The following is a 25013-nucleotide window of genomic DNA, read 5'->3' as shown; positions in this document are numbered from 1 at the left end:
GAACAATTTGATTCATGCAAAAAAACTCATAGCATGGATTTATTCTTTGTTGTTCATGCGCAATGGAAGACTCTAAAGGCGGGGCACTCCAGGCTTAGGATCTGGCTTAGATATGCAATTTATACCTGTCAGAAGTAGATATGGCTTTGAAATAAGCCCATACATGGATTGATTATCTTTGTTCATGGCCAGAGGACTGGAGCCACGGCTTATAATATGTTCAAAATGTTTCGATGCAACAATGGGCACACATTGGAACGAGCTATGGAGACCCGGTTGGTTACAGCAGAGTAGAGCTAGGACTCAGCTATAGCAGCTCTAGTAATAAATAGCTCTATTGCATTGAACCTTGGCGAGGCTAGAACAGAGTTTTTAGTAGCTGTAGTAGTTGTTCCACCCCAAGTATTCTACTAAGATTCTCTTAGCCCAGCTCTGGCATCATCGTCGGAACCTGACTGGATTGAGTGGATCGACAGCATCAACAGAGAGCTAGTCTAAGTTCGATCACATATGGGCCTGGTTTTTGTTATTTGCGGGCCTGGTCGTAGTTTAAAAACCATATTTCAATTGGTTCTATGGTAGTGTGTTGTTCATGGCAAGGAGTAGATATGCGATTCTAACGTCTCTATGGTTAAATCGTATATGAATGAACACGTCATGCATGCAAGCTTGTGTAATTGGACGGCAAGCAACAAGAAGGTTCATGGCCAGAACGTCTCCATGGCAAAATCATATATAGTAACACGTCTAGATTTCGATATCATACGTGAAGCAGAAACAAGTTAACCTACCGGCATGTCCGCTATGGAAGTGGGCCTTTATGAGTCTATGAAATTGGCTTACTTTCTCATTTTCATGTCCCCTGACTTCCCCTCAAAGGAGGTTGTAGGTAGGAGGGGAGGAGCTGTAGTTATCTCTTTTCAGTCAAAGAGAAAGCTGCAGATCGGCTTCGAGAAGAAGCGACACATCTATCAATATTGAAAAGAAAAGTTTATTTCCTTCTGATAGCTGCATGTGCCACATCTGTAGCTCAAACTGAAGTGCTCCAAGAGGATAAGATAAAGTTTATAGTCTAAATATTATGAGACAATAATATTTGACTTTTCTATTTTTAACCTGGCAGTCTAAAAATAGACTTTGATCACTCCTGCTGTGAACCAGAAATAGAAGTCCATCTATTTTTCCCAACATGACCAATCATCCATAAACAACATCCTGCAACTCATAGACCATGATCCATATGTCTAAAAATAGACATAGTCTAAAAATAGACTTTGTGCCATAATTTCCTGCGGGCCCACTTAGTGAAGGTGACTCCTTTCCACTAAGCTCCATCATCTTGTTGCATTCTCAACACCTGATAGATGATTCAATCAGGTTGAGATTATTCCAACGTACCCTAACTAGAAATGCAGCTAAGTGGTACATTGAACTCCCAGGGGGCACCTTTGCTTCTTTCGGTTATTTGGCTACAATATGTTTGAACCATTTTCAGTTGCCTGTCTGTTATGATGTTGGAACTGAGCTATTGGCTAATTTCCACTAGGACCAGGCAACCCAAATTTAGGATCATATCCAGGAATGGAGAAGGAAGAGGCTCATTAAAGCCGATATTCCACAAGAATTCCTTCTTGAATGGTTTCTTAAATCTTTACAACCCGATATCTCCAAGGATGTGTCGCTCTTTAGTGTGTTCACCAAAGAGCGGGCTATTTTTAGAGCCCAACAGTTAGAACTTATATGTTCTCAATCTGAGGTTGTTCAGAAAATTCTACTTGATGATCGTAGGTCTAAGGTTGATTTAGCTAAGCCTAAGCTAGGTCCCCATGTCGATGGTCTAGTCAGATTGATTGATCCTAACACGACCAACCTAATAAATCAATTGCAACAATTGTCATTACAAACTGATTCTTCTATGCAGGCATCGCCATCAGTGACTATGCCTTCTCAACCTTCATGTATAAATGCCATCCAAACTTTTAACCCCAAAGGAAACCAACAATCCGATGGGAAAAATAAAGGATGAGCTAGGAAAAAGAATCAGGATGGGAAGGGTAGTGCAAACAAACCCGACAATGATGCAGGAGGGGGTAAAAAAAGAGTCTAAAAAGAAAGTAAAGTTTCCATGCAAGTTGTGAAATGGAGATCATTTGACTCATCTTTTCCCTAAGATCCAAGATGCTCAATGCTTATTAGTTCAGCAGGGATCTTCTAGCTCCCAGGCCATGCTAACCCTTTTCTCCAAGGGCAACAGTTACTTGCTGGCATGAACTCTAGTACTGGTACCCCCATTGGGGGAAACTAGGAATTGGAAAATACATCAAATGTTTACATGATGAGTTCACATATTGACGTTGCTACACAGTCATGTGATTATGGTGAATCAGAATTGTCCAAGGCTAAGTCTGCTCCCTATGTTCAGAGCCACTCTATATCGAGAGGCCCGTAGTTGAGTCTATATCTCAAATGCTGAAAGTCTCTGCAAAATGCTCGACCATTAACCCTAATGCTAAGGTAGCACAAAAGTACTCAATTGTAGAAGATCTAGCTTAGAGTCCTTGTGCTATGTCGACGTTAGAGGTACTCCAGTCATGCCCAACACAAAGGAGTGCATTGCTCACTGTGATCAGAGCAGTTGATCCAAAAAATTCTCTTGTGCTTACATTCGATATGTCAAACATCAAGAAGAGACTCCCACATCATATGGATTTTTATATTAAGTCTACATATCGAAAGACCAATATCTTTCGAACTGTAGTCGATGAGGGAGCTTCCACATGTGTAATGTCCATATCATGTTGGAAGGCTATTGGATCGCCTCAGGCTGTTCCTTCACCTACTCTATTGACAACATTTGATGGTCATTCTCATAGACCGCATGGGATTATTCCAACCTTTCCCATCTATGTTGGGGGTAAGGTGGTAAATATTGAAGTAGAGATAGTTGATGCGAATCTGGATTACAATCTCCTTTTAGGTAGGAATTGGATTTATGAGATGGATGCTATTGTATCATCATTATTTCACATCCTTTGTTTTCCTCATGAAGGGAGAATTGTAAAGGTTGATTAGATGGATTATTCTTCGGGTGACTCCCATACATCTTTTGAACCTACTATTCCATTAGTGGATAATCCCAAGCCTCCTATAGATAATTTAGGAGTTTGAATGTACTCTTCCTTAATGGGTACCTTTGATTTTCCTGCTCCTATACCTAGAAATAATGCTATTTCATCCTCCAAGGAACCTTCTCAAAGAGAGTTCTTTAGAAATCATTATTTTTCAGATCGTTGTCCCTTACCCTCATCTACGACCACATTAGATGAGGGGAAGGTAGGTGGAATGGCATGTACTATGTCTGTAGCTGAAATTTCTTATCAGTCTATTGTTAACACTGCAGACTCTGATCCTACTCCTTTTTCACCAGAGGAGTTGGATGGGGATGTGGCTCTGGCCTGGACTCTAGATTTGACTTATGTTCTGGATTTCTTATATATTATCTTGCCATCTGAAGAAGCAATTCTATAAGCAATGATGAGTGTTGAAAGACCATGGAATGATTTGCATCATCGTTCATATTTCCTCCCTCATTTGTAGGAAGTAGAATCAAGTTTGTCCAGTTCTTCATCTACTAGTAATGTTCATACAGTTTTAAACCCTTTGGCTCCAGCACAGTTTTCTTCCGAAGGTAATATGTCTGTTATCTCACAAACTGTTATAGTGAATATTTCTAGGGATCCCAACATTATTGAAAATGTCTTCATTGGAGCTGACTGTTCCCTTGAAGAAATTCAAACTTATACTGATCTCTTTAAAGAGTTTTGAGATGTGTTCGCTTGGCCTTATGAGGAAATTCCTGGGATAGATCCATCTATAGTCCAGCATGAGATCAAGACATACGAAAATGAAAAACCTATTCGTCAGAAACTTTGATCGGTAAACCCTAGAAAAGTAGTAGCTATCAAAGTTGAAGTTGAAAAGTTTCTTAAGGCAGGTTTCATATACCCCATTCCCTTAACTGAGTGGGTCTCTAATCTAGTCCCCATAGACAAAAAACAAGGAACGATCCATGTATGCATTGAATTAGGACCTAAATAAGGATTGTCCTAAGGAAAACTACCCCACGCCCTATATTGATCAGATTATTGATGAATGTGCGGGTAATGAAATTTTCTCGTTTATGGACGGATATTCTGGTTATAATCTCATTACTCTCCGTCTAGAAGATCAACATAAGACAACTTTTATTTGTCCCTGGGGTACATTTTCATTTAAAAAGATGCCTTTTGACCTAAAAAAGCTGGAGCTACTTTTCAACGGGCCATGTCATATGCTTTTCATGATATCAAGCACATTATCAAAGCTTATTTGGATGATTTAGCTGCTCGTTCTCGAAATATAATAGATCATCGTAAACATCTTCGATTGATTTTTGAACGTTGTCATTTTTATAAAATCTGGTTGAATCCGAATAAATGTGTTTTCACAGTCACATCCAGTCGGTTGTTGGGATTCATTATGTTGATTGAGGGGATTCATGTAGATCCCTTTAAGGTTGAGGCAATACTTCAGTTGCCTCCCTCGTCCTCTGTACCTCAACTTTAGAGTCTCCAAGGAAAAGCAAATTTCTTGAGGATATTTATAGCCAATTATGCTGAGATCACAAAAAGATTTATGATATTTCTTAAGAAAGGGGTCCCATTTCTATGGGATGACTTCGTGCAATGCTCTTTTGATTCTTTGAAAAAATCATTAACCTCTGCTCCTTTGTTGAGTCCACCTGATTATAGCGGGGAATTCCTTTTGTATCTCGCAACAACATAATCAAATATTGGTATGGTTCTGGTTCAGGAAGATGATGCCTTATGTGAGCACGTAATCTACTATATGAGCCAAGGCTTAGTAGGTCATGAATTGCACTATTCTACCATTGAGAAACTAGATTTGACAGATGTTCATGCTGTCCAGCAGCTTAGACATTATATTCTGCTTCGAAAAACTTCTTTCTTAGCAGCCATTAATCCATTTCAGTTTGTTCTCAGTAGGCAAGTGATTGGGGGTAAATATAATAGATGGATTGTCATTTTACAATAATTCGATCTTGAATTCACGTCGGCTAAGTCTAAGAAATATTTAGTATTTACAGAGTTGATCTTAGAGTTTCCTTGTGAGGAAGAAATCATTTATGAGGAAATTTTTCCTGATGAACATCTATTTCTTATTTCATCGCAAGATCCTTGGTATGGGGATATTATTATATGTCTCCATACTTCGAAGTTTCCGCTCTCTTTTTCCAAGGATGAATGTAGAAAATTGCACGACCTCGCTAAAATTTATATCATTATAGGTGACACTTTATATCGTCACGAGGTTGATTCAATCCTTAGACGTTGTTTAACCTTAGAAGAAGGTGAGTTTGTGCTTAATGGAGCTTGTGGTGGTCATTTATATGGGCTTGCAACAACCCAATTTTTTTTGCGTGTAGGCTACTTTTGGCCTTCGATCTTCAAAGATTGTATTGAAGTAGTCAAGAGATGCAATCCCTGTCAAGTTTATACTCGGAAAATGCACACGCATCCAGCTCCACTTTTCCCTGTGATCACCATCGGTCCTTTCACGAAGTGGGGTATTGATTTTACTACTTGTAATCTGCTTTCGACAAGAAATCAAAAGTATATCATAGTAGCCATAGATTAATTTAATAAGTGGGCTGAGGCTATGCCTACTTTCAAGAATGATGGTGAAACAACAACCTTGTTTCTCTTCAATCAAGTTATTTCCCGGTTCAGTATTCCTAAAGAGATTTTCACTGACCATGGCAGTCATTTCCAAAATCAAATGATGTCTTGGGGGCAGGCAAGTTTAAATCTATGTGGTACAATCCCTTCATTGTCAAAAAAGTTTTGAAAAAGGGAGTTTATGAATTGATTGATTTTTAAGGAAACAAGTTAGCGGAGCCCAGAAATGGGCTCTACCTTAAGATGTACTTTGCTAAGGCTTCAACCTAGCATTTGCTTGATTGTATATATTTTATTGTTGTACATATCTATCTATCGGTTTTAGTGATGTTGATATTTTTGATCTGCTTTGGTAGGTATTGATGGATGATTTGATATATCTAGGATTTGCTGATGGTGCTAGTAGACACAACCGGAACCTTGCTTCCGCGGCTTGGGTGATTTATTATCCATCTAGCCAGTTGTTGGTTTCGAGAGGAGTATGTATCGGTCCCTCTTCAAATAATATCGCCAAATATACTACTGTTATTAATTTACTATCTGAGGCAATATCTCTTGATATTGATTCATTAGTAGTTTATTTGGATTCACAACTGGTGGTATCTCAACTGAATAAAATCTATCACGTGAGAGACCCTTATTTATATCTCCAATTTTTAAGAGTGTTTTTATTACAAAGATCATTTGTTTATATCACATTTGTTCATATTCCATGATCATAAAAACCCTTAGCATATTCTATCACTAATCAAGCATTGGATTGGCATATAAATAATTCATCACATTAAAACATAAAAAAAATCGAAGTATCATATGTATATAAATGATCATCATGATAAACCATCTATATATAGATAGAGTTTTGTGTCCAAAATAAAATACAAAATCGTGACAAAATGTCCTACAAAATTAGGGCTTATTCCCATCATCATGTCTAATAAAAAAGATCTGATCATCTATCTAGCGATCTTGCTCAGGATGAGTAGCAAGAAAGAAAATGATGGCATTGGCCACCCTCCGAAATAGTTGGACCCAATATTGTGGTAATCCCACCACGCATCGTTGCATCTCCTCTGGTAGGTCCTCTATAGCCACCATGGGTACTTGGTGAGTTAACCTCACCAAGTTTCTTTGGACTGCATGGAGGGTCCTCTTAGTCTCTTCTGCGGCCCCTTTAGTGTCTCTTATGCGATGCCTATGCGGAGGAAGACCGTCAGGTCTCACTATTCCAACATATGTGTCATGATCAATAATTTTGTAAGTGTTTTGTCTCATCAAAATTTTTTTTTAGTTCATTTATATTGAAAATCCAAAAATCTTAAAATTCAAAAATTAAAAATCATTTATACCTATGGCACCCCATGCTGCATCTGGTGGCAACACTAGATCCAGATCTCCTTTGAAATCCATTCCGGCATAAGGGTAGTCTTCGACTGCAATGACCTATTGTTCCCACCAAAGGAAAAACTCGTCATCAAATGTAGTCCTAGGGACCTCACCGCCCCTTATTCGTTTCATTAAGTCAACCTACCTGCCCATTCGTGGATCTCTTGGGCTACTGATGGTGGATAATACCTTGGGACGAATCCCAGGTACTCTCTCAAAGAAGAAGGAACACAAGATGGTTCCGTATCCAAATTTCTTTGTCTAACCCTTTTGGATAGAAGTAAGTTGTTTTTTCATATTGGCTAGTAGAGGTGTGCATCAATCAAGATTGTAGTGAGAAAATCCACTGCAAGACTAATTGAAACACACGAAGCCTGATGTAGAGAAGTAGAACAATTTACCTTGGCTATGGTAAAAAGTAGGATTCTTAGTGGTAAACTCTCTACATGCTTGATTGGAATCTAGCTTCCAATCGTTTTGGTGTTTCCAGGATAGTATATGCGGACGTAGTCTTCTACACTAACACTACCTCTTGTCCTTCTGATTGAGTGGATTCTCTCTCCCCTTTTGGAAAGACCTGTAATGAAATAGATATGCTTTATTTCAATCCTCAGGGGCATCTGATCAATCACAAAAGCATCTTCTTCTGCACTCTAGTAGTGGATTAACATCTCAAGAAATTTGGTATTTGCCTTCATATTCGACATTTTGAAGAATTTTAATAATCCACATCCTCGTAAGGCATCTAATACATTTTGATCCTCCATTACTTGATTATCAATTGAACTATGCTCTCTTTCACGCCAAGTAATCGACATACTGCAAAAATAATTTTTTGAATCATTAAAACCATGTTTTTCAATTTTGAATTCGCGCACATGTGGGTTCGTTATTAACACAATTGCGTATAAGGATTTCCTATACGCGGATCACATGTATCCAACCCGCTTGTACACAGAGAATTTTTTTTTAAAAATAATTTCCCACGGTCAAATTTGAGACAAAACATCTAAAAAGAATTAAAACTTGTCAAAAGTTCAATTAGAAGGTTACTTGGAAGATTGGAAGAAGTTTGGACGGTTGAATTTGATGGAGGAAGCTTGCTTGGTTTTTTCTCCACAACTCCTTCACCCAATTGCTCAAAACATAAGTGAATAATTGTGAGTCAAAAAGTCCTTATATAGGTTGACAAATGAAAATTACTTTTTCTAAAGTTTATTTTTCTTTTTGTGGACTTTTTGACCTTTTGGATTGGAGTGTTGGGATGGGTTGTTTTTACAGGATACTTTGGATATTTTTTTAGAAATTTCTTCGATTCCATGACTGCATACCTGTCATAGCAAGTATCTTTTTTTACTGGAATATAGGTTAGGGAATATCACTTTCTGCTGCATTTTGCATACTAGCCTCCATATTGTGATATTTTTGCCATAGGGTTGACCCCATCATGTCTTAATTCTAGATTTTAAAACCATTTTAACTCGTCGACTTATAAAATCATGATATGATGGTAGAGCCAACCTTTACATGGGCATATCTGGGCATATCAGTTAGATCCTTGCTAGCATATGTTTCCCATGCTGCTATATTGAGTAGGATCAGGAGTCCTCTTTAGTCCCACCATGACTTGTGCATTGAAGACTCATTCTCTTTCTTCTTTGCTATTTTTCTCGCTTTATACCCTAGAGGTTCCTTTGTGTTGAGTTGTACTGCTGCGTTGCATATTGATCATTTGTACCTTTTAGCCTTGAGTCAGCTTCACTTGGACTCGTGTTTAAGCCACTTTTTGACCATGTCTTCTACAAAATAAACCTTGCAATCACTTAGCCTCTACAACTTGACACACATTTTTTCCCGTGGAAAGAACATTCCTTTGAGTGTCATTGACTAGTTTCATCACCTTGCATTGAGCGTAGGAATGTTCCCCTCCCAGGAACTACCACATCTTTATTTGGACAATTGTTCTTTCCACTGTATTATAACATTATTTTATTCTTTTTTGAGGCTCCATGAGTATGAAAAAGACAAAAAGATTATATATCCCCAAAAAGAGCGAGAATGGGACATTATTTCCATATTTGATGGCAGCTAGAGTCAGTTGTGTTGCCCTTGAACAAAGCACTCAAAAAATAAGTCTTTCCTCCATTGGGATGGGCTTTAGTTTGACTTAGGAGAGCCTTAACCTTGTTATTGAGTCAGTACTCCTCCGATTGGTTATCTCTTCCAATCATATGGAGAGTTTTCTTATGCCTCCTGCATGAAAAACTTATACAAAGTTATCATATGCTGCCATGTAGTCACATTTGAGTCGTGCTTTTGTTCAAGGGAAGTAAACCTGAGTCAGCCTTTCTATGGTGTCTCTTGACCTATTTTTTAGTCAGCCATCCCTGGTTGTCAGAGTCATGTTCGTTATCACATCAGCTATTTGGTCCTTTGCTCGTGCTGGTTTGAGAAGGTCTCCATTGACTTCTTGTTGGCGGGTCTTGCTCTTATTGACTACGACAAATTGCTCTAAGAGCAGATCTAGAGCTGCACCCTGGCCCTATTTTAATCACTGACATGTCACCTTGTGCTTAGCATCGATCAGTATCGTGGGTCTTTGACTGAGTGGTTTCCCTTATGTTCGACATCAACTTTCATTATCACACATTTGGATTCATGCAGTACCTTGGTTTCCATTTGACCTGGTGGATACCTCGCCTTTGTGTCAGATTTCATTATTGGTTGGTTCAGAGGGTTTCCATCATGCGCTAGCTACATATTTTATACACCGGAAATGTGCTTCGGTTGAGTTACTACATATTTATTCATCCGATTCCTTCCACATTATTGGCCTATAGGTTACACTCGCACTGGATTGATGAAGGATGCCTTAATGCCTTCCTTCTAGTGAATCTTTTCCCATCAACTTCAACTCATTTCTCTAGGAACAAGATCTAGAGTCCATTTGGCAGTACCTTAGGGTTTTCAGTCATCAGTGGCAGACTCCTTCGCTATCGACAGTGGGAAAACATCATTGTCTCATGATTGATAGATTCTTCCAAGTGTTCAACTACAACTCATTTATTTGCACTTGTTAAATTGTAATGGGTACCTTGACTCTCATCATCATTATTGGTGAGTAGTATCACATTTGTTAATGGTATAAATCAATGACCGATAATCAAACAATTTCTCACATGGTTGACTTTAGATCATTTATTTCCATTGTGTAGAAATGAACCACAGTGGTCAATGAAGACCTCGGGTTTGCATCAACATTTCTTGGTTCACTTGTTAGTTGCTCCTATTTCTACTAGTTGACACCATCCACCTTATATGTCGCAGTTCCTTACAAGGACATCCTATATGTTGGCACTCGAGTTGTGTGTAGTACCATTTGTTCCACCACTTTGACTTGGTACTTTTTGGATCAGCTTTATGACTTTAGTGATTAGTGTTCTACGTCAGCATCATTGATCAGTTCTTTTTATGTGATATTGAGACATGTACTTATATGGATATGATTGGATGATCCACTATGTATTTTCAGTTCCTTTATACTTGTATGCATATTGGATCCACCTTTTTACTTGACATGCAGACATGCTTTATTATCTCTAAGCATGGGTATGTCCGCCTCTGACAACAATTTCTTTCTGATCTCTTTCACTGGCTTGGCAGGCTGAATTCTGGTGAACTCCTCTCTGGTCTCAGCATGATTCCTTTTATACAATTAATACATTTAGGCCATCATGTACCCCTTCTGACCTCATATATTAAGGGGCATCTATTATAGCACCATTTACCACTCTTGGTAGATTTGATTCTCTAGTTATGGCCTAGGGCAACCCTTCCTTTCCAAACTTGGTCCAAATTCTAAAAAACAATGTTTTACTTCCCATATGCTACTTTTCCCCGTGTTAAAAGTGTGTACACGTGGGTTAGTATATACCCAACCCGCATATATGTGTTAAAACACTAAAAAATAAATAATCTCCTTAAATTCAGGTGGAGTTTATGGGTTTTACCTGTTACTCACCTACTATAGCCCGTGGCCCAACTATTTCCCAACTGAAAAAACTAATGTGGAGAAGTATAAATAAACTTCCATGGGAAGGCCTAAGGAGAGAAGTTATGATATATTGGTATTATAGTTGATTGATCCTTGATTGAGTCTGAAGAAATCCCTGTGCCTCCCGCACTCCCAAGTTATAGGAAACCATTGTTTCCTCTTTTGAGATGTCCTTCATCCCTCTTATGACATCCTTGTGTGTATCGATGGGGGAAGATTGCTGAGGCCGGGGCAGGATAGGTATAGAGGATGGTTCCGCTTGGAGATGGAGGAAGACTCAGGTTGTAGTTTTCCACCTTTCATTTAGATTACATCAATAAAGAAATGCCGTTCTGTTCCTGATATTTATCGTGTTTATGCATTGATCCATGTTGTGATTTGTTTATAAATATTATATTAATGCTCAGTTACTCATTTTATTATATGATCTAACACATATATCATGAACATGCTTTCTGTTATTGTTGTTATATATGCTTTTCTTGGATAAGTTACAAGTTATAAAGGCATCGGAAGGAGCAGAGGGTTTGGACCCTACGGGATCGACCCCAAACATAGGACCTCCGGGTAATACGACTTCTTCCCACTTTAGTAGTTTAAGCATTTAGACTGTTTGTCTGCACATTTCTTTCTATTGTTTGCCCTCCGCTCTGTTGGGGTTTTCAACCGAAAACCCTAGGGTGTTTCCACCCGCAATAGCTAGGTGTTGGGACAGGGTCCCCTGGGGTCAATTTTGCAAATAGTTTTGTTATTGTAAAGTCTCCGCATTTTTAGGAGTATAGCACAAAGGTTGTTAAGAGTCAAAGGGGATTTAGGAAGGTCAAATCCCCTTAGTTTGTTAGAAGTTAATTATTTTATGACCCGCCCATTGGTCGCAGACCATGGTATTGTAATGGAAGATGCTATAAAAATGAGTCATAGAGAGTCATAGGAAGGATGGATCTAAGATTATAGGAGCAAGTGATCTAAGTTAGAGAAGTATGCTTTTTGTACTTAGGCGAAGGGGAAGGCTCTTGCAGCTATGTGCGCAGAGACCTTGGTAAGTCCGTAGCTGAGTGCGCGGGCTCCTGCAGCTGTTTGCACTGGGAAGGAGTCTGTAACCGAAGATTTGAACATAATAAAGACTGTTTTGGGAGAAATATATGTGTATTTGGACGTTTATCTTTACTTCTGCATTTACTATATATTCAGTCTGTTTACTCCATTTTTCTTAAGAAACACTTAATGGATGCACCAAAATGGTAGATCTAGTCAATTACATGATACTACGAATGTTTACAACACTTAGCAAAGAGTTAAATCTGTTTTCTGCAAGTTATTGTAATATCCACGTTTCAAGGGTTAGGGTTTGTGTAGGTCAGAATAAATCCCTAGAAGTAACGAACTCACATCACACATACCTATGGATGTAGAAACTTGGTTCTGTGATCCCCCAATACTGCCTCGGGTGAGATTATAGCCTCCACTACACGAGTTGTTACTGAAAGGGCCGACAACATAGGGTTTTGTTGGTTGGCACAACTAACTCTGAATCTGGGTCTAGACCCCCTCAAGCCAATGAATGGCTTTGTTGTCAGGACCAGGATCTGTCTGAGGAATGTGTGATGTCGAATAAATGGTTACCAACTAAGAAGGAGATCGAGATGTGGATAGATCAGAAGCTGCACGAATTTGTAGCCTAGGAAAATATGAATCTGCGCCTGTTGAAGGAAGAGTGGTTGATTAAATACCTATATACAGATGAACACAAAATTTTCTTATGGTATTTTCCGTGCGAATTATACGAATGGTTGTCTAAATTGCGAGACAGTCAAGGTACGTGGAAATTGGATAACGCTATTGTGTGGATTCCAGAGTTGGTGAGGTGCTTGGAAGCTTCAGAAAACAAGATCACGAGGGCTGTCTATTACTGGATCAATAGCATTTTGGGCAGATTCGTTACTTAGTTTGCGATTGATACATCTGTCAGTTATAGCGAGGTTGAACACTGATTTTTCAAAGGACCAGTAGGTAAGTATCTGAAGTCCCTGAAAACTTGGATTAAAATGCTATTATACGAGAAAAGTGTTATTCCATTGAATTAATGTTTAGAAGAGATTTGATAGGAACTACGTGAAGTGGAAAGATGTTCACAAGAGATCTAGATTCAAGTGCTGAGTACAGTCTTCTGTTGGGAGCGCCTAATAGTGATGAAGATAATAGTATTCTGAAAACACCTCAAGGTGCTCTGTAGATGGTAAATCAGGGTATCATGGGACTACCACATCCATCCACTCAACCACTGCCATCACCTCTGCCTCACACACCTACACCTACACCTTAGCCTCTGCCTCCACCTCCACCTCCACTATTCAACATGGAAAACACTATGAAGATGCCCATATTAAAGGGTCTGGGGATAGAAGACCTTGAACAATTTTGGTTTGTAGCAGATGTTGTGTGGAAGTCATAGCAAGTAATAGATGATGACTCGAAGAAAGTGCATCTGGTCACAACATTGCAAGACAGAGTGGTAAGATGGTATATTAAGTATAGTATGACTCATCTAAATGCGATGCTAAAGGAAACGAAGGAAGCACTAAATAATGAATTCAAGAAGCCTAAATCATAAGCCCAGTCAGCAACATAGGTCAAAAAGATCCAACAAAAGGTAAATGAGTCTGCGTGGGAATTTTATCAGAGGTTGAAATGTCTTCTCTAGCAGGCACTGGTACCTTGCTTCGCTATTGCCCCAGTTGAGATTGCCACTATCACAACAAAAGATTGGAATGCAGGCTGATGAACTGGAGATTGCTATGAAATTGGAAGCCTCACCTATTTAGGATACGAACCTGGGAGTACAACAGATCTAGTTGTTAGAAAATTATATATTACAAAGCAATGGAACACATAGAATATTGCATCAATGTAAACAAAGAAAACACATAAAACCAGAGAGACACAGATATACGTGGTTCACCCAGTTTGGGCTATGTGCACCCCGAACAACCAGTTCTTCCTTTCTATTATCCAGCAAAATGAAGAGACACAACCTACAGTAGATCAGCTGTAATATCCTCTTTTTTCTCTCACAGTATCACCTCTCTGTTTCTCGCTCAGAGAATAGACATATATTACATAACCTCAATACAATGCCCTCATACAAAGAGAGGGGTTTCCTTCTAGGGAAAAAAACCCTAAACTAAACATAAGTTCTACCGTTAGATCATCCACCTAATGAACGACCCAGATTGACTAGAAATTACTATACTTTTACAAGACAATTTTACATCTGTTTTTAGCTTTGGGGGCGCTGCCCCCGAAACCCCCGTCGGGGGACCGCTGGCCCCCAGACCCCCCAGTTGGGGGGGATCGGCCTCCCCGAACCCCCAAGGGGGGGGACAAGTTCCCCTTGCACCCCCCTACATGGAGGGGTGTACAAGCTTCGTGGGGTATACATCCGATTGAAATAAAGACCTCTAAATAATCATGCTCCAGACCCAACAATCTCCCACTTGGAGAATGATTGTAGCAACTCCACTACTGCTTCATTTTCTGGAAAATGACTCCTCTTTGGACCTTGCTATTTCTCATCTTCATCGTCATCCTTGAAGACCAGTTGAAACTGAGCATATTCTTAGTTTCTCCTTGGTTACAACTTTTGTTAGCATATCTGCAGGATTTTGGCTAGTGTGTATCTTTTCCAGCTTCAACTCTCCATCTTCCAACACTGATCATATGAAATGGTACTTGAGCTATATGTGTTTAGTCTTGGAATGAAATGCTGAGTTCTTTGCAAGATGAATGGCACTTTGGCTATCACTGTATAATGTGCCCATATCATGCTTCTTACCCATTTCACCTATAAACCTTTGTAACCAAATCATTTCTTTACTAGCCTCTGTAGCAGCAACATACTCTGCTTCTGTTGTTGATTGTGCAAAAACACTTTGGATTTTTGAAACCCAACTAATAGTTGTTCCACCTATAGTAAATACATATCCTGTAGTGCTCCTCCTGTTATCTCTGTCACCTGCCATATTTGCATCAACATATCCTTGTAGAGAAATGTTTGACCACCAAAGCATAATGCTTGATTTGTGGTACCTTTCAAATATCTGAGAATCCATTTCATTGCCATCCAATGTTCCTTTCCTGGATTGTTCATGTACCTTCTTACAACTCCCACTGCATGTGAAATATCAGGCCTTGTGCAGACTATTGCATACATTAAGCTTCCAACTGCTGATGCATATGGAACTTTAGACATATAATCCATGCCTTCTTAGGTCTTTAGGCACATTTCCTTACTAAGTTTGAAATGGCTAGCAAAAGGTGTACTAACTGGTTTTGCATTGTGCATATTAAATCTTTTCAACACCTTTTGTATGTACTCATTCTGAGACATTGTTAATTTGCGATTTTTCCTGTCTCTAATTATTCTCATACCAAGGATTTGTTTTTGCAGCTCCCAAATCCTTCATTGCAAATTAATTTGCCAATTTTCTTTTGAGCACATTTATTTCCTGCATGTTAGACCCTACAACAAGCATGTCATGTACATAAAATAACAATATAATATAGCTGCCATCATTTTTCTTTTTTTAGATAAACACAATGATCAGAGTGACATCTAGTAAAACCTTGTTCAAGCATAAACTTTTCAAATTTTTAGATGCCACTTCCTTGGAGTCTGTTTTAAGCCATACAAGCTCTTCTTCAAAATGCACACTAATTTCTCCTTCCATTTTACCTCATATCCTTATGGCTGCTGCATATATATCTCTTCCTCCAAATCCCCATGGAGAAAGGCTGTCTTTACATCTATCTGCTCAAGATGCAAATCTTCAACTGCTACTAGACTTAAAAAAGTTCTGATTGAAGTCATTTTAACAACAGGAGAAAATATTTCATCAAAATCAATACCTTTCTTATGTGCAAACCCCTTCACCACAAGTCTAGCTTTGTACCTCTGTTTTCCTCCATCTTCTTCCTTCAGCCTGTAAACCCATTTATTCTTCAATGTAGTTTTTCCTGCAGGAAACCTGACTAAGTCCCAAGTCTGGTTATGCATTAAGGAGTCCATCTCTTCTTCCATGGCTAGCTCCCACTTCTTCCTACTTTCAACTTGCATTGCTTCTTCATAACATTCAGGTTCACCAGAATCAGTCAACAATAAATAATATAATGAAGGAGAGTATCGTTCAGGGGGTATACTTTTCTTGGTAGATCTTCTAACACCACTTTCAGGTGTTTGTGGTGCCTGTTTCTGTTGTGGTGTTTGCTTTTGTTGTGGTTGTTGATTATTATTATTTTCAGGCACCTTTACTTTTTCAGTGATCTCATCAAGAACTGTGTATTCCTTGTTTTCTTTTTCCTGTAACTGATTCTTATACAAGACCTTTTCATTGAATATTACATCTCCGCTCCTAATGATTTTGTGATTTTCATAATCATATAAGAGATACCCAAAATCATTAACACCATATCCAATAAAGGTACATTTCTTTGATTTTGCCTCAAGCTTTGTTCTATTTTCTTTATTAATATGGACAAAGGCCTCACAACCAAAAGGCTTTAAAAAGGAGTAGTTTACCTTTTTACCTGTCCATGCTTCCTCTCGAACACCACCATCCAAGGAATTTGAAGGCCCTTTGTTTATTAGATAAACAATAGTATCTACAGTATCTACCCAAAATTGTAAAGACAATCCTGCATGTAATCTCATGCACCTTGCACACTCCATGATTGTTCTATTCATCCTTTCTGACACACCATTTTCTTGTGGTGTTCTTGGAACTGTCTTCTCTCTGTGAATTCCATGCTCTGAATAGTACCTATCAAACTCTTTGCTGCAATATTCACCTCCATTGTCTGATCTGAGACACTTCAATTTCTTTCCTGTCTCAATCTCAACCAAAGCTTTCCATTTCTTGAAAGTATCAAATACATCAAATTTATTCTTAATACAATAAATCTAAGTTTTTCTAGTTGCATCATCATGTTGTGGCCACCAACAATCCCCCCTCTTTGTTTGGTATTAGCGATAACACCAAGCAAATGGGGACCCTTAATAAAAATCCAAAAAAAAAACATTTTATCAAAATTTTTGTATTTTAACTCCCTAAAGCTGTATCGCATCGTGAGAAGAGAGTGAAACGTTTTCCTATGCGCATAATAAGCTGCGAAGAAGTGACGCGAAATTCATCGCATCGCATATATTGTGAAGCGCTCTTAAATGAAAAACTTAAGGAATCTCCGACGGCCGATATGCGACGTCGCATATCGCAACATCGCATATGCAACACACAATGATTGGATGACTAAGCGCGATCTGCGATATTGCAATCTGCGATGAATGCGATCATCAATTCCTGCGATGACACATCTTGACGACGCGATCCTCGATACTGCGATGCGAGTCGCAGAAATCACCCATCGCAAAACTTCCTCGACACAGTATTCAAGGAAAGCGTTTGTAGACCAAAATTGGGCGCGCGCCTTAAAAGAAATTAATGATTGTACGCTAAAGTATCCAAGAAGGATTGTGTTGTGTTTTTCGAAGAGTCAGTTCATTATGGGTGTCATGATTATGCATTCATTAGAGCTTAAAGCTTTCATGTCAATCTTTTCATCATTACTCTTTTCCTTTGCGTAAACTGTAAGACAGCAAATAACATAAAGCAATGTGCAGGAAACATCTAAGGAAAAGGGGAAAGCGTCAATACTCGGAGAACAGAGAAGAGATGCCTTCACAAACGGATGCCGCATGCAATAGGACCACAGATTCCAGAGTATCACTCAACAGATACTGATGTCAATAGGCTATCCAAAACTCAGAGTCAAAGGCGCACAAAAGCAACATGTTTACAAAAGATCCTGAAGCTTAGACTGGGTAAAGCAAAAAGAAAAAGGCGCTAAAGAAGGAAAACGCACCAGAAAAGCCTGGAACAAAGAACGGAGGCAGTTTTCAATACAAAAAATTGTTCAGAGAGAAAAGTCCCTAACTTATTCAGTCATTCACAAGGCCGGAAACCGAAATAGCAAAAGCAGAATCAGTTTGAGAGAAATTTGGGTTATTACCAAGTATACACACAGTGAATACACCAAGCCAGAGGAAGATTTTCGAAAATATCTTGTAGTTTGCCAGAAAGCGGTGCCAGCGCTTGTTATTTCTATTTTCGTAGCTCAAACGAAAGGAGAAGACGACTAGCCGACTCTTCCCAGGCGAATGTTGCATTTCTTATAGCACTAAGGAGCAAATACAGAAACGGTTAGAAATTAGATTCAATTTTTAGAAATAAATTTGCTTTAGTAGAAGGGCGGTCATTTAAAACCGTGTCCTAAATTTATGTAATTAAGATTAATTAGTTAGCAGTATTTAAACCCTTCCCAGGCATTTGGAGAAGGGTCCAAAAATTTGTCAAAAAACTTGTCCTCAGAACATGCACTTTTGCACCCTCGGAGGGGGTTTTTGATGAATGGATGGATCGAGATTTATCATTGTTTGCATTTGATGTCTGCTACTGATGTTGCACTTTTGTACTCTTAGTAGATGTTAGAACAAGTAGAGATAAATCGTTGTTGCTTGAAGCTTATGAGTGGAACCAGTCATAAATGGTACTTTTATCTCTTGACCAATTTCTGCTTATATTCTTAAAGTGATATGAAGTTTTCAGTTGTTTATATGTTAATGCATGAATGTGTGGGTTACCATTTGGCACTTCTGTACGGTGGAGTCATTTATTTGTGTTTGATATATGAATAACTTATTATGCGATATGTTGTTCACAATTGTTCTGCTTAACTTTTTATGCATAGTGGTTTATCTTAATTGATTTCTATTCTTATGATAGCTGAATGATCTTTATTACCAGTTATTGTTCGAAATCTCTTTAGATCGCATAATAGAAGAAATACGCCCCGAGTTAGCGTAGATTAGATGTGTTGTTTCTCATTAAACTACAATAGCATAGAGTTAGTTTAGAAGTTTGAATTAAATTAGCTTTAAATACTCCTAGATCAGCATCATCCAACTCTACACACACACACACCCCTTAGATTGGGAAACTGGTCCCATTATCCCCAGTCAGACCCGCTATACCAAACGGATAAGGAGCTACCAACCAAGGTCCGGACCGGGTGGGTATCCCCCTTGTTGTCGACCCGATTTTCGGGGCTTCAACATATTTGGCGCTAGAAGGAGGGCCCGAACTATGAATGGCACCTAAATCAAAGTCTAAATACCATTCTGAGAGTAAATCGCCCTCATCAACCCCCCCGACTTCCCCAGTACGTTTAAATCCAGAGTCAGAAGTCGCTCGAGTATCAACCGCTGCTACATACCCTAATATTTCAGACCAATTTACCATTGAACCCCATGAAGTTCAAAATCTGATTCGCAAACTCCAGGGATTTTCTATTTTTACACAGAGGTCTGATAAATCTCAAAGTAGCGTGACTTCGCAGTACAATCCTGCTCATCCCCTGACCAAATTTGGCATCCAGCCAACTGAATTCCCTCTCCCCACCAGGAAAAGAGCAAGGAAAACACCTCCAGAGTCTGACAGTGAGACTCTTTCATCTACGTCGTCCATTTCAACTCCCTCACCGCGAAGTCAGCCACCCACATCTTCATTCCAAACCACTCATCCATCTTCCACAACCCCTCCTCTTCAATCATCAAAGATCATAATATCTTCATCTTCCCAGCATCAGGGATCATCCTCTGCACTTTCATTTACTAGCAGCTCAATGATGGCCCAGTCTCCATGGAACAATCTTGGGGCAGTTTTAATGCCTCCACCCCTGAGCCAAATACCGGCCCATCCTGAGAAATGGCTACCCAAATTCAATCCAGAAGCAGGCATGCTAGCTGAAGAGCATATAAATAATTTCATGCTTTCTGTCAATCTCAACGGAGTTACCAACGAGGATGCTGTTGTCCGGCTTTTTCCCTATACAATACAAGGAACAACCGGTCATGGTACTTTTCATTACCTTCCGGGTCTATCACAAGTTGGGACATTTTTCAAAGTCAATTCCTTACCAAGTTTGGTGATGACAGATCAACGGCTACGTTAATCAATGACCTATCCAATCTTAAAGCCGAGGCTAGAGAACCCATCAAAGATTTCAATTTACGGTTCAATAAAATCCTTAACAAAATTCCCGCTGCTTCCCAACCCAGGGAAGAAGTAAGATGTGAATGGTATATTACGGCCTTACCATCAAACTTGGCAATCTTCGTGGATAGGGCAAATAAGACAACCTTAGTTGAAAACTTGACAGAGGCGATAGCAGTAGAGAAACGCGTAGTAGCCCTGGAAAAAAGATCTGCGATAGAGGAACGCAAATCTAAGAAAGTCTCCTTCAAGGAAGACCCCAAGAAGAAATAAACAAAAGACCCTTTCGATTTGGAAGGATTACAAAAAGTGTTAAAAACCATGTCCAATAAGATGATTGACATAAAAAAACAAGTAGCAGAAACTTCTTCAAAAAAGCCCTACAGAGCCTTTAAAAGAAGTCCTTCAATGGATGTGAAACCACCCAACGCTATCTCAAACGTCGAATCCGAAGAAGAGGAAGAAGAAGAGAATACCACTGAAGGGCAGACCGATGACGAAGAAGTTGTGGAACTACAAGGAATGTGGGATTTCATCCTCCCGCAAGAAGAAGATCAAGAAGCATTTCCGGTTAGCACACGAAGCAAAAATCAACTTGATCCTCCCCAAACTACCCCTAAGCAGAAGGGCGCAAGCCCTGTAGCAAAAGATAAAGTCGCAACAAAGAAAACGACCGCTAAAGCGACTCAATCTAGCCCAGTCTAATCAGATCAAACACCTCCATCAAGAACACTGATTGTGTCGGATGAAATGGAGTACAATATTATTGATGACATGAAAAAGACTAGGGCTAATATCACTGTTTATGAGTTGAGAAAATTGAAACATCAACAGAAAATAATGATGAAAGAATTACATGCCGTGCCTACTACATCTTTGCCTATAGCTGTAGATTCCCACAACGTGGGAAGACCTCCAACCAACACGATCTATAAAGTTGACCCAAATGACATCGCCTTGATTGGAGGAAGATCAAGGTCTCACACTCCCCCTTTTCTTCTCACTTATGAAATTTTCAATAAAAATGTGCACAATTGTTTGGTAGATTCTGGTGCTTCAACGAATATTTTACCTAGATCAATATGTGCCAAGTTGAATGTTCAACCACAAAAATCCGCAGTGCGCATAGTTCAGCTTGATCGATCTCAAGTCGAAGTGATTGGTGAACTTAATCAAGTGACCATAAGATTGTCGTCTAACCCAAAGTTGTGTCAGGTTATTGACATTCTAGTAGCTGATATCCCAGAATTCTATGGCTTGATTCTTAGCAGGGATTGGTCCGAAAAACTCCATGGATACTTCTCAACCGACTGGTCGCACATGTGGTTACCCTACAATGGTAAACCGAATCAAATAAAGGTTGAACGAGAGTTACACCAGAAGTACATAGTAATGGAATTGGAAGGAGAAAATGAAGCAATAGCATACAAAAGCAGTATCATAGGCAATTACTTGGTAGATTCTTTCCTCGACAATTTCAATGCTCATACCTCACCTTACTTAGAAAATTCAGTTTTGTCCCAAGTCGAAATTTTTTCCCAAACTGATAATTCAAAGTGTGTTAATTTTTTAGATAGACCTGTAAATACATCTTTGTTTTGGAAATTATATTTTGATGGCTCTAAATATAACGAGGGAGCAGGAGCAGGATGCGTTCTGATTAGCCCAGAGGGAAATAAGACCATGCTTACGCGCAGACTTGAATTCGATTGCACAAACAATACAGCGGAATACGAGGCCTTGGTGCAAGGCCTATACAAAGAAATCAGGTTGAACATTAAGTACCTTCAAGTCTTCGAAGACTCTGAGATTGTCGTCAAACAGGTACGTAACACCATACATTGCCTATCAGGTCATTTGAAACACTATCAATCTTTAGTACAAGATCTAACTGCACATTTCATAGCATTCAATATTTCATCAATCCCAAGACTCCAAAATGCGAGCGCAAACCTGTTAGCTAACATAGCCTCTAGACTAATTCCCTCCGAAGATTTTAGTCCAGATAGATTCTCAATAGAATTAATCTTTAGACCGTCCATCCCTGACAACATTACAAACTAGAGAGTATTCAATGACGATCCTGACATTGTAAATTTCCTCACTTCTGAAGGATCCTACTCCAATCAAATAATTGACGAAGACCATCATGATCGACAAATACAACAAAATAGCACTGATAATGCTATACCTAAATCGGTGGTTAAGTTAGAAGACTTATATGATTTGAAAAGTCGGTTTAAAAGGTCTACCAATTCTAAGCTCTACAGTTCAACTTTGAACTACGAATTAGTAAACCTAGGAACCGATGATAAACCGCAAAACGTTAATCTAGGCCACGGCCTAGCCCCTGAAGAAAAATTAGCGTATATCCGTCTTTTGAGACAATACAAAAATGTTTTTGCCTGGAATTACGATGAGCTGAAGACATACGACACTTCTATCATTCAACATACTATCCCTATGATTGACAATTAAAAACCTGTCCAATAGAAACTCAGAAAAATCCACCCCAATTTAGAAAATCAGATAAAAACTGAGCTAAATAAGTTATTGAGAGCCAGAATAATTTTCCCCGTCAGACATTCCAAATGGGTCTCCAATACGGTACCTGTTAGAAAGAAAAACGGAGATATTAGAATCTGTATCGATTTTCAGAATCTCAACAAAGCCTGTCAAAAAGACAATTTTCCCCTCCCACCTATGGAGCAGAGATTACAGGCAGTAGTAGGCTCAGAATTAATGTCTTTTTTGGATGGATTTTCAGGATACAATCAAGTGCTGGTACATCCTGATGATCAGTTAAAAACCACATTCCGAAATAAATGGGGCACATACGCATATCGAAAGATGCCATTTGGTTTGATCAATGCCGGTGCTACATTTCAGAGAGCCATGGACATCGCATTCAAAGGTTTAGTCAATAAATCTGTAGTGATTTATCTGGATGATATAACAGTGTACTCCAAGAAGCAAAGCGACCATCTCAAAGACTTGAAACAAATCTTTCAACGATGTTTAAGGTATGGGATTTCACTTAACCCAAAGAATTCTTTTTTCGCATTAAGCGAAGGAAAACTTCTAGGATTCATAGTGTCAAAATCTGGTATTCACATTGAGCCTGACAGAATCCAAGAAATTTCTGAAATATCCATGCCTCATAACAAAAAAGCCATGCAATCTTTCCTTGGTCAAATCAATTTTGTGAAGAGATTTGTCCCAGATTTTTCACGTATTGTTTCTCCTTTGCAAAACATGATTAAAAAGAATTCAAATTTTAAATGGGGTCAAGATGAATATGAAGCATTCAACCTGATCAAACAAGCTATGATTAACGCTCCATCTTTAGCAACCCTGAATTTTTCAGAATCTTTTATCTTATACACATTTGCCTCAGAGAAATCATATGCCGCGATTCTAACTCAAGCAAATCAAGAGAAAGCGGAAGCTCCAATCGCATTTTTTAGCTCGAATTTACAAGGTGCTGAACTCAACTATTCATACGTGGAGAAACATGGATATGCTGTTTTCAAAGTGATCAAATATTTCAGACCTTTCTTACTTAAAGACCATACTAAGGTCATAGTACCGTTTCCAGCGGTAAGAAATCTTCTAATACAGAAGGATGTGGGTGAAAAAAGAGCAAATTGGATCACCGCTTTACAAGAATACGAGCTTGAGATCAAACCAACAAGTATTGTAAGAGGTCAAGGCTTCTGCAAAATGTTGGCTGGAGCATCGCAAATTCCTGAGAATTCATCTGAAGAGGTACATACGTATGAGGTAAGCCTAAACGATGCAGAATCATTATATGCTGACACCATTTATTATCTTAAGAACGGGTATGCTCCATCACACCTGGATCACACCAAGAAAAGAGCTCTGAGATTGAAAGCTAAACAATACCAGCTCATAAATGATGTTCTGTTTAAAAGGAATTACGATTCTGTGCTTCTTAGGTGTCTTGAGAAAACTGAAGCCGAAAAGGTTTTGCAGGAACTCCACGATGGACCAGCGGGCGGACACTATGCTGGAGATGCTACTGCACATAAAATCTTACGTGCAGGATATTATTGGCCCACGCTGTTCAAAGACTCACACAGTTACGTGAGGAAATGCCAAGTCTGCCAGACTGCCGTAGGGAGACAAAAGAAACCGTCCATGCCACTACAGCCGGTAAACATCGAGCAACCATTCAGTCAGTGGGGATTGGACATAATAGGTGAGATCGTTCCTCACTCTTCTAAGCAGCATAGGTACATCCTCACAGCAACATATTATTTTACTAAATGGGTAGAAGCAGTTCCTCTCAAGACAGCTAATTCTGAAAACATTATTGAATTCATAGATCAATTTATAATCACTAGGTTTGGATTGCCAACGGCCTTAATGTTTGATAATGCCTCATACTTTTCTGGAAATACGATGACTGAGTTTGCACTTAAAAGAGGGTTCAAACTGAAATATTCGGCCAACTACTATCCGCAAGGTAATGGATTGGCTAAATCGACAAATAAAAACCCGATCAGGATTATTAAAAGAACAGTTGACCAGAACCAAAAGAATTGGCACAAAGTGTTGGTAAATGCTTTATGGGCAGATAGAATAACGAAGAAAGCTTCAATCGGCACTTCTCCCTTTAATTTAGTTTATGGGAAAGAAGTGGTTCTTCCAACTCACTTAGTCATCCCCTCTTTGTCTTTAGTACAACACATCGATGAGGTATCTACT

The sequence above is a fragment of the Pinus tabuliformis genome, chromosome J, assembly GCF_031772625.1.
Source record: "Pinus tabuliformis cultivar Carrire ecotype Pingquan chromosome J, CPIR1, whole genome shotgun sequence".
NCBI classification, from domain to species: Eukaryota; Viridiplantae; Streptophyta; class Pinopsida; order Pinales; family Pinaceae; genus Pinus; species Pinus tabuliformis.
This window is presented reverse-complemented; position numbering follows the sequence as displayed.